This window comes from Pituophis catenifer, unplaced genomic scaffold, assembly GCF_029215685.1.
Source record: "Pituophis catenifer annectens isolate HBS135680 unplaced genomic scaffold, rPitCat1.0.hap2 SCAF_21, whole genome shotgun sequence".
Classification (NCBI taxonomy): Eukaryota; Metazoa; Chordata; class Lepidosauria; order Squamata; family Colubridae; genus Pituophis; species Pituophis catenifer.
The window spans coordinates 488090-496572 of record NW_027256901.1 but is presented as its reverse complement, the minus strand read 5'-3'; positions in this window follow the sequence as shown (position 1 = coordinate 496572).

The window sequence follows — 8483 nt, the reverse complement described above, 5'->3', positions numbered from 1 at the left end:
TCCCACTCAGAAATGTGCATTTCCAGCTGTGGAACAAGAAGCGCTCCTAAAACAAAATCTTCATTTTTATTATTTTTTTTTTTTATGAAGATGATCATGGCATAAAATAGAAAATAAAGGTAGGAAAGGAAAGGGAAAGGGAAAGAAAGGAGAAGGAGAAGAAGTGTGGAATAAAGGGGGAAAGAAAAGAAAGGGGAAGAAAAGGAAAGGAAAGGAAAGGAGTGGAGTGGAATAGCTGAAAAGTTCAAAGTCCAGGAAAAAGGCTTCTTCCCCCCAATTCAGAACCGCAGATTCCTCCTCTGGGGTTGGAAGCATCTGGCCAGGACACCCCCCTCCTCCCTCCTTCCTTTCTCCCCCCCCCAATTCATTTCAGGTGAAGATTCTGCCCTCGGAAGAGTTGCTGCCTGGATGAGGAGGGGGGAGAGGCAGAGGGGGGAGAGACTTGGGGGCCACAGACAGACACCCTCCAATCTGAAGGGAAGACAGGAAAGCCCTCAGCTAAACCAGGAACAGGCGGAGAGGATCTGCAGGGATCCCTCCTAATCCAGAAGGATCCTCCTTCCCTCCAGCCCCCCTCCCAATAACCCCCCCCCCCGCTTGACAGCTGCTGTTTTCTTTTGCCTCGCCTAGCCAGCCTTTTTTCCTCTGCTTCTCCTCCCCCCCCATGGAACTATAGAGGCGGGGGGGGGGGCAGAAGCAGCCCCTTCCTTCAGCGAAGCCCCCTCCAGGCTTCCAAGGCCCAGGAGCCGCTGCGATGTCCCTGGACTTCTCCGCGCAACCCACCTTCCGACAGAAGCCAATTCGGAGATCCAGTAGATTCCGCTCCCACCCCGCCCTCCCGCCCGGCCATTGGCTAGCCATTCCTGCAGGATTCGCACCTTCTGCCCTCGGAGGTTGGGAATCCGCCTCCCTTCTAACCTGGCTGCCTTCGAGTTCGATCCCGGACTGAGCGCCGCTCGCAGGCTTTCTCCCCCCCCCCCACCCCCGCCCCTTATTTTCGGGGGGGAAAAAAGAAAGAAAAGACGGGAATGAGACGTGTGAAGAGGGATTTCTCTGTCACCACCAAAAAGACAATTGCAAAGCAGGAGGGGGGAGCTCGCACATAATGCAAGGAAAGCCCCCCCCCTTAATAAAGGACCCTCAGGAAGAGAGGAGAGAAAGGGGAGAGAGAGAGAGAGAGAGAGAGAGAGAGAGAGAGAGAGAGAGAGAGAGAGAGAGAGAGAGAGAGAGAGAATGCCAATGCAGCCCCCCCACCCTCCAGGCCAAGGGAGCCGCTGCTGCCCCGCCTGCCCCCGTCCAGCGCCTCCAGGGGTCGGCAGAGAGGGACCCCTCCTCGGAGCCCCGATAGGCCACGGAGCCCCTCCAGCGGAGCCTGAGCGCCGGGGGCTGTGCAGGGGCTGGAGGGCCGGGGCCAAGGCTAGGCAAGCCCCCCGCCCAACTTCTCTGGAGGGGCGGCGGAGTTCCCGGCCAGGCTCCCCCGGGGCAGAGAAAGCTCTCGGGGCCGCACCTGGCGCTCTGCACATGCTCGGGTGCCCCGCGTCGCTCTCGCAATCAGCCCGCTCAGGACCCAGCGGGGCAGAAAGGCCCCCCACCCCACCCGCCGCAATGGAGAAGACCCAGGGGGAGGGGAGGGGAGGGGAAGCCGCCGCCCGCCTTCCTCTCGGCCCCCGCCCGGACGAGGCAGCCCCCCACCAGCCGCGCCTGGCCTGCCCCCCCCTCCTGCCACAGCCCCTTCCCCGCCTCCGCCGCCGTCCCTGCTGCCAGCCCCTCGCAACTGGAAGGCCGGCCGGTGCCCGAAGAGGCCGAAGTGGAAGCCGGGTTTCCGCTGCCCAAAGAGCCTCCCTCCCGCCCTCTCTTGCCCGGGCTTTCCAGGGGTCGCAGAGGAAGGCGGATTCCCCCTCCTGGGCAGGTTGCTTAGAGGGGGGGGAGACCCAGCCCAGGACGCGGCTGCCCCTCCCCTCTCGGCTTCCTCCCCTCCAGGTGGCAGGTCCTCCTAGCTGCCCCCCCCAGGGAGGCCCCCAGCCCCCAGGAGCAAGAGGGGCGCCCGCGGCAGCCCCCTCGCCCTCCAGCCCCCTGGGCTTCCCCACCCGCAACCGAAACCCCCGAGGAAGCCTCCGGACCCGCCCAGCCACGGTCGGTCTCCACTGCAGAGACTGGCGTTGAGTTGCAGCGTGGAAGAAGAAGAGCCGGAGGGGCTGATGGGCTCTCGAGTCTCTCCAGCAATGGGGTCACTCAGTGGGCAACGGCTGGTTCAGAATGTCGCGTTCTTCGCCTTTGGGCTAAAGCAATTTGACTGGTCTTTTCCCCCCATATTCCATTGTATGGAGCTTTATTTGGCTTCCGTGACTCAACGAGGGAACTTTTCCTGGAAACTCCCCATGCGGAAGGCTGCAGCTGCCCAGCAGAGGAGGAAATCCCGGTCAGTGAAGCCCTTTCAGCTTCCTCTGGGCATCCAAGGACGGATAAGACCATCCGGGTCCTTCAAAGCCTCCCAGGGATTCCAAGTCCCTCCTTCCCTCCAGGATCTACTCCGTTTGTGGACTTCTGGTTCTTCCGTTCATCTCCGACTGCAATGCCTCTCCTGGGGATCCAGGGATCAACAGCTTCTGCCAATCAGGATGTTTCCTATACAATCATCCCAGACCCTCCCCCCCCAATACAAATCCCTAATTCTCCAGGGTGGCCTTGATGAGGCCCTTGGACAGGAGATTGAACAGAAGTGCAAGGCAGTGGGACAGGCAAAGGGCAGACGCCACGGCTATAAGTTTGGGCAAGGCGAGAGGGGGTCCTGGGGAGACCCTTACTACGCATCTGTTCGTCCATCCATCCATTCACCCATCCATCCATTCACTTATCCATCCATCCATCCATCCATCCATCCATCCACTTATCCATCCATCCATCCATCCATCCATCCATCCATCCATTCACTTATCCATCCATCCATTCACTTATCCATCCATCCATCCATCCATTCACCCATCCATCCATTCACTTATCCATCCATCCATCCATCCATCCATCCATCCATTCACTTATCCATCCATCCATCCATCCATCCATCCATCCATCCGGGTGTGTCTGAGACTAGGTTGAGTGTCCACCTCTCTCTCCCCTAAATCAATAAAGAGCAGGTGGCATTTCTCTCGAATCTCCTGTCCAACAGCCTCATCCAGGCCATCCTGGAGAACGAGGGATTTGCATGAAGTCTGTGTGAGTTGACAGGAAACGGGGAGGGAAAGAGGGATGGTAAGAGGAGGGGGAGGGGGGAGGGGGAGGGGAAGGAGAAGGGAAGGGAAGGGAAGGGGAAGAAACCCCCGTCATCTTTCCTTGTCTTTGGGTGGTTTTGTAAGTTACAAATAACTGAAGAAGAATCAGCCTGACCTGCTCAAAACTCCCGAGATCAAAGCAATCCGAAGGCCGCCCTCTTCAGAAGGGACCCCCTGCGGCTGTCTGGGCTTCTGGGCATTTGTTGATTCCCCTCCCTCCTTCCCCCTCTTCCCCCCTCCCTCCCGTCTTTCCGGTCCGTGGACTTTTCCTCCCTCCTCACCTGCCACCAGGTGCCCACGACGTATTTGTGACGTTTTCTTATGATGCAGCTCTTACACAGCAGAGCAAAGCCCACCCAGCCAGGCTACCTCAAAACGAACCCAAAATACCCAGGGCTGTCAATCATCCTAGGCCACATCGAGGTCCCTGCCACAGTTGAAGAGGAAGGGATCCAGCGGGACACCCAGCCTGAGAGGTTTGACCGAGGAAGGGAGGGTCTCCTGGGAGTGAAGGGGCGCCTGGAGATCCCAGAGCCAGAAGGTCCAGCGGGGATGAACCGGGTCCCATCAACTCAAACAAAAGGCGGATTTTGCCGCCCCCCCCCTCCTCCCCCAAGGCAGAGGAAGCCCCTCCTTCTCCAGATGTTGCTGCCTACAGCTGTGGGACTGAAGAAGAGCCGAGTTGTCCCAATCACCCCTCCCCCACCTGCAACTTCCCAATAAATCCGACCCAAAGTCGGGCTGGGGGGGGGGAGGTTCGGGAGCCCCCGGGACTCAGCCCAGCCTCCGTTGACAAAGGCAGAGGGGGAAAGGGAGAAAGCGGGTTTTCTGGCCTTGGGCACAGCTCCCCTCGCCCCTCCCTCCATTCGCTTCTCAGCCAGCAGCTGCGGGGCAGAAGGAGCGCAGAGGGCGAGAGAAGAGCTGAAGAGGGAAAGCGGGGGGGGGGGAGGGGGGGGAGGGGCTGGACTGCCTTCCTCCCAGGCCGGCTGCAGGATCGGGATGGGTACCGCGGGCGGTCCGCGCTTCTTCCCTCCAAGGCCAGGTCTGCTGTGGCCCGGGGGGGGGGGGGAGAGGGGCCGGGCACCCACTGCGGGCGGGCGAGCGAGCAGGCTGCCTAAGGGGGGCTTGAGCCCACGCGGGACCTTTACGCGGAGGGGGAGCCTCACTTGCGCCTCAGGGCTAGACGGTGGATCGGCCACTCCAGGCTCCAGACCTGGCCTTTCTGGGAGCCCCTCGGATTTCTCGCCCTTCCAGCTTGCGCTGCGCCGGGATGGGGCAGAAGGGCGCTGGGTCCGCCGGGGGCTGCAGGCAGTTTGGAGAGGCGACGCTGGCCGAGTGTTGGGTTCGAGAGTCCCGGAGCTGCCCGTCCCTCGGAAGGAACCTTCGTCCCTTCCAGAAGCCCTTCTGGCAAGCCTTCCTTTGCCCCCGAAAGAACACAGAGGGATCCTGAAAACAGGCTTTAAAGTCAGAGCAGCTTTGGGGGGTCCTCTGTCAGCTCCCCCAACCCCAAAACCCCTCAGCCTCCACCGCTCAGGGCGACTCCCTCCGTGGGCAGAGCAGAGCAAGAAAGAGGGTGGGGGGTCCGGAGGCTGAACCAGGGGATGACGGATGAAGGGACGGGGAAAGTCCGGTCTAAGGAAGGGAAGGGCTGCAGGGGATGGGACAGCATCGCCCAAGACTTGGGTGGCTCTCACAGAGAAGAGGGGCTCCATTCACCCTCCGGAGCCCCTGAAGGCAGGAAGAGAAGCAACGGGTGGAAGCCCAGCGAAGAGAGATCCAACCTACAAATAAGGAGAAATTTCCTGACAGTTTTAAGCTTTAATCTTTATTATTAATTCAAGCAAATTAAACCAAAATGCAAATGCGAAGCCTAAGAAACATACACCCGAAGGAGGATGATACCCAGCCTCCCCCAAAACTTTCTTACTGAGGACACTTGAGAGACCCGAAGAGGGCGGCCAATTTCCAGGGGACCCAGCGCCAAGCTCCATCCAGAGGCTCCCAGGTCAAAGGCAACTTCGGGGCTTCCATCCCAGTCTGGACTCAGGACCTCCTGCCTGTTTGCAGGGCACCTCAACTGGGGGAGCCCAGCCTGGCTGCATGGGGACCCTGGTTGAGGCCCCCTCCCAAATGCCTCCGAGAGAATGAAGAGGAGTTGATGCTTCTGTCCAGGCTCTCAGGGTTCTCTCTTCTTCCCCTCCCAGCCCAACTTCAAGTGGAAGGGAAAGGCAAGCAGGTGAGCTCAGAAAGAGCTCTAAACTTCTAAGAGACAGATTGTGATTTCTTCTCCAGGCAAAGGAGATTCTAGAGTCCAGCCTCCCACACTCGGGCAATGGGGCAAGGCGAGAGGGGAGCAGGGAGGCGCAGCTGCCTGGATGGTCTCTGGTGCTAAGCAGGGATGCTCAGGGTCTCCTCTGGATGGGCGACCACAGCCATCGCTGTGGAAAAGCCAGCCAGCCAGCAGGGAAGCCTGTTTCCCCCCAAGAAAAGCAGGCCCCCTCCTCAAAATCCCAGCTCTTCCTTCCCATTCGCTCTGCCCCACAGATCCCAAACTCCCCTTATTAGGACAGCTCCGCCCCCCCCCACTAGTCTAGCCAGATTGCTGCCTCGCCCTGCCCACAGGGGGCGCTCTTCCTCCCCATTGGCCAAAAGCGTCCAGCCCCACCGAGGCTCCCTCCGCAGCCCCAGAGAGCTCCAGCCCCCCCCCCCCCGCTCTTTGGACTCCCAGGCGCCGTCCGGGGCCTCCGCCAGCCGAGCTGAAGGGCGCGAAGGAAGCTGGGAAGATGCCGAGCAGCCCTTCAGCTCCCCCATCCCAGGGGCTCTTCCTGCCTCCTGTCCGTCTTCTCAGCCTGGCCGTCCCTCGGCCTCCCTCCCGCTTCTCCTGGGCCACGGAGCCCGCTCTGGCCGGGGATGATGGGCGCTCCCGGGGATTCTGCCTTGGTGGTTGAGTTGGACTGGCTGGCTGGGTTGAACTGGTTGAACTGGTGAAGTCTCCGCCTGACCGACTCAAACCTTCAGAGCTCAAATCAATGGGAAACTTCTGGGCATTTATTCATTTCTCCCACACACACACCCCCACAGTCCCCCCCCCATCCTTTCCTTCCAGGCTCTTTTCCTCCCCATCAGCTGCCCCAAAGTCTGAGAATCCTCAGTTGAACAAGAAGATCGCATAGAACAAGGACTTCCAACCAGGCTCCTCCTTGCCAGTTTCATTCCTAAGTCATTCCCTGTGCTGGAGTTTCCTTTCCTCTCTTTGCATTCCTAACGCTTTCCTTCTTTCCTTTTTATTTCACTTCCTCCTGTATTAATGGACCTGTCTAATTTCCTGAATGGTCTGGATTTCCAAAGCTTCTCTTCGTCTTATTTTGTGGAAGTTGCTGGAATCCAAAGATGGGACGGAATAAAAACCGTAAGAACTCCAGATGATTTCCCTCTCTCCATCCAAACTTGAGTTCATCACTTGAATGCTGTCGTTTAAAGTAGCAATTGAAACGGTTGTAGTGGCCCCTGCAAAGACCAGCTCCCTATTTTTATAAGCTCTCATGGATACCCAATTCCTGATCCTTATAGAAACAAAGTCGTTTTTTTTAAAGACTCGGTAAATGTTTCTCACATTAAAAGAATCCTCTTCCTTTTACGATCGTTCTGTTTTAGTGATTGAATTATTCTAAATCCCCTTTCGTGGCCAGATAAATATTAGTCCTTCTACAAATAATGGTGTGTTTGTGACTCTGAACTCTGGTGGAGAACTATCTCCATCCCACCTTCTCAACACTCATTCAATGTCAAGGTGATGAGTAACTATCATTTGCCTCTGGTTTTGGATCTGGGTTGGCTTGAGACTCAGTCGGCTGGTGGAGACAAAGAGGATTAAATTGGGAAAAAAAGGATTTTCTTGTTTCTATTCCTGATGATATAAGAATAACATGAGCATTTTGTGTAAAAGAGTTTCTCTGTCAGTGACTTTAATATACTATGGTGTATATTTGCTGTACAAATGGTCAGTAAGGATCCCCAGCTCCTGCACAATCTCACACTTGGCCACAACCTCCCTGACAACTAAGAGAATCCGCTTGGCCCTTCAGAGGCCTTGCTGGACGTGCTCTCTACTGGAGGAGCCCCTGTTCCCAGGGACGGTTGTGGGAGGAAGGACCACTCCCTTTGGCTCCTCTGGATGCAGCTGACAGGATGGACATCTCCATCCAGATGTCCACATTAGTGGGACCCTACAAAGCCCCACAGGTCCCTGTGTGTGTTTCTTTCTTTGGCAGACGGAGTGGGGAGTGATAGATCCAACCGTATCTTCTCCATGGAATCCAAGAGCTGCTTTTCACTGGTGTAGATGTCCTGGCTGGGGAGGGGGATCCAGAGTGGGCAGGGGGGAAGGGTCAAAACAGACCTGTCCTTCCATGACAACAATCCCATTGCTTTGGGGTCTTTCTTCTGCTGCAGACTTGTCAAGTGGTCAGACGAGAGTGCAGACAGGAACCACTGTTGGACAGTCTGGTCATTCAAGACTTTCCAGGACTAATGAAGGATCCTGAAGGAATCAGGTCTAAAGAGCCATTCAATTCAATTCAATTCAACTCAACTCAACATTTATTATGGTCACAGGCCAAAAGCATTAAAGAGAACAAGAAAAATTAAAATACTGACAGTTTATGCCCCCAAGAATTAACAACTAAAAAACCCTCAAATCTCTTAGAATTAAAATCAACACCGAGGCACATTAAAAAGCAGGAACCAATAGCAGAATTGAAGGAATTTAAAAAAGATCTTGAGGGGTATTCCAAATCCAGATCTCTATTTACATTACAAAATAAATTTCAAAGGATCAAATCGACTTTACAAAAGCATTTCCTCTTCAGCCCTTCAGTTCTTTCCTCTTTGCACCTTCTTACAAGTTATCCAGCAGCAGAAGAATGAGGGAGGGTCTCTTAGGGCCTACAGACCCTCTGGAAGTTGGGTCCATGATCCTGTACAGAACCTCCAAAAGTCATGGAAAAAATAGGGTGCACTTTTTGCCTGGTTCTCAGAGGCTTTTTGGTGTTGCCAGGATGTGGTGGAGACAGAGAATGGGTCCCGGAGGGGGAGGGGAGGAGGAAGAGGAATAGGAGGAGGAGCTACTTGAAGGTCTTAGAGGTCCTTGGAGGCTGCCTCAGATCTCTATTGATCCTGCGAGATCTCCTCCCGGGTCTTACTGGGATTCCCGCC